The sequence below is a fragment of the Gadus morhua genome, chromosome 20 (genome assembly GCF_902167405.1).
Source record: "Gadus morhua chromosome 20, gadMor3.0, whole genome shotgun sequence".
In the NCBI taxonomy this organism is placed as follows: domain Eukaryota; kingdom Metazoa; phylum Chordata; class Actinopteri; order Gadiformes; family Gadidae; genus Gadus; species Gadus morhua.
This window is the reverse complement of record NC_044067.1, coordinates 20,847,101-20,849,600: the sequence shown is the minus strand read 5'-3', so window position 1 is coordinate 20,849,600 and position 2,500 is coordinate 20,847,101. Positions and strand designations below refer to the sequence as shown.

The 2,500-nt window shown below is 46.0% G+C and overlaps 1 protein-coding gene across 1 annotated transcript in view; it reads right to left on the bottom strand.

Annotated features, from left to right (window-relative positions):
- Nucleotides 1-2,500, bottom strand: part of gli2a (GLI family zinc finger 2a) — a 79,469-nt gene that overhangs the window by 29,933 nt on the left and 47,036 nt on the right. The gene's annotated exons all lie outside the window — the stretch shown is intronic.

The following is a 2,500-nucleotide window of genomic DNA, read 5'->3' as shown; positions in this document are numbered from 1 at the left end:
CCTGTTCTGGCAGCCTGTACAGCTCCGACGTCTGCCAACAGGTTAGGATTCGCCTCTCCGGCATTTTCTCCATTGGTTCGGAGTTGGATGAGTTATGACTTGACACATTACCGTCTGTACTCCTGGGCAGCCAAAGAAATTGGAGATAAATCATCTTGCCAAGCTACCGGGGACATGGTAAGATCCTGCATCAGACAGTCTTTTTGTGTGTTATGATCAAGATGAAGAGGATTCAAGCAACGTGTTGGTATATACAATGGGACAATGGCCCAGTAATTGGGTTTTAGTTGATAAAAATGAGCGTGCAATGTTTTTTTTTTCCCATTCTGTCACATTCCATAGTGAACTTCCTGAAGGGGAAGAAAATTGACCTTGCGTTAAAAACGTAAAATTTGCTTTGCTATTGATATGCAGCATAGCTAAGTTTGGATTGATGGGCCCCCTTGTCCTTTAAAGAGTGCATTCCTGGCAGTAACTCAAGGGATACACACCGATCCGACCATTCTCCATGAGGACACACCCCGTCTAAAGCCACACACTGTCAGGACAAGATCATCAAGTTGCCCGTCAACCGACCAACCAATCAGAATGCCTCATTCTCTGGACCTGCGTGCCAGCAGTACACTCCCCCTATGTCCCGTTATGTCCAATAATTCTCCATCTCCATGTGGGTAAGCCAAACCAAAATAAGAAACACACATCAACCTAATTGGCCAGCTTTGTAATCCATTCAGTGAAACATTCCGGTTTGGGGCTCAACAGGCCTACTCTTTCGGGGTGGGGTAGGCCTCAAGTCAACCACACAAAATCCTTGGGCAAAACTCAGCGTTTCAGCACTACAATCTCCCCCCCTCATCCACCTTCTAGCCTGACAACAGGCTGTGGAAAGAGTGGGAGAATCTGTTTAGCTCGGCCGATGCCTCTGGGTTGAGGTTCTGGGAACGGAAGGTCAGGGGTTTGGAGGCTAATTACCCTGTCCAGCAGGCTGACATGGTGGCTGGCTTGTGGTTCCTCTCACAATGTCTGTCTGGGCCCCACAACGCATGGCAAAATGTTGCATCCGGACTCTTGTAAGAAACTATGAGAGGTTCTTGATAATGTGCATATTTATTTATAGTTCATGCCACGTCCACAAAGGCGTTTCCGAAATATTGCCAACCGGCTGACCACATAATGTAACTGACCAGCTGCCTGTGTAATCTGGGGTTTGAGCTCCGCCACTGCGTCCTTGCACAAAATAAGTGTATCCAGTGGAAGTAAAGACGATCTGACCCACTGGCTGTGTTGCTGCCGTTGTTTTGAGATGTGTCACAGCCACAAGAATTTCATAAGAACAGGATGCTGCAAATTACTGAGCCTTGGACTCAATCGTTAGGGGGTGATGGTGGTTCACAGTTTGTCTCTCTGCTCCTGGAGAGAGAGGTTGAGTTGAACAGTGAGCTCTTTGGCGAGGAGCCATATCTACAATGTCCTACTCCATAAATGGCTAGGTGTTTTGACGGCTACCGTATGAGCCTAGATATGCTCCATAGAAGCAGCGATTTGAGAAAAATCCAGATATGTAGCTCTGTGTGTGTGTCTCTGTGTGTGTGTGTGTGTGTGTGTGTGTGTGTGTGTGTGTGTGTGTGTGTGTGTGTGTGTGTGTGTGTGCGTGCGTGTGTAAGTGTTTGTCTGCGTGTGCAAGTGTGTGTGTGTGTTTGTGTCTGTGTGTGTTTGTGTGTTTGTATGTGTCTTTGTGTGTGTGTGTGTGTGTGTGTGTGTGTGTGTGTGTGTGTGTGTGTGTGTGTGTGTGTGTGTGTGTGTGTGTGTGTGTGTGTGTGTGTGTGTGTATGTATGTATGTATGTGTGTGTGAGTGTGTGGGTGTGGGGGGGGGGGGGGGGGGGGGGTGTAACAAGGTTGTAATTAGGTGAATAGGCAAAGGAAAGGCCGGGGAATGGGACGAGGTGTTGATGAATTAGGGGAGTTCTGTGTCAGAGCCGCATCACATTAATCAGGACAGACGGAGGCTTGTGAATGCGATGCTGTCTTGGTCTGCCGTCCTCTCGAATAGCCTCATGTGTTTGATAAATAGCTCGGCCCCTGTCGTGTATCACTGGATCTTCCTGAATTTAAATGCAACAACCCCATTCTCGCAAAGCTACTATTGATCTTGTTCTTCCTTTTTTTCTTTTTATTGAAGTGTCCCTGTTTCTGTATATTCTAGATAAGCTGGGCCAGCGATGCAAAGGAGTGAAAACTTTAATGGTGAGCATGGAAAGCCTGTTTCCATGTCAGAAGAATTTGGTGTAATTATCTTAATATTATGTATAAAATGAATTTATATTTCATTTGTTAAAATAAAGCAGTTAACAAATTCTGGCCATTGTTTGAAACGGACATCTTTTAGAAAGCAAGCAATTAAAAACTATAATCTTTAAGATTTACTCTTCATGGTAAAATGGCCGTCCACTAGGGTGGCCATCCCCGCGAGGGTGTGTCTTAGAAGGAAGAGGTTTCTTG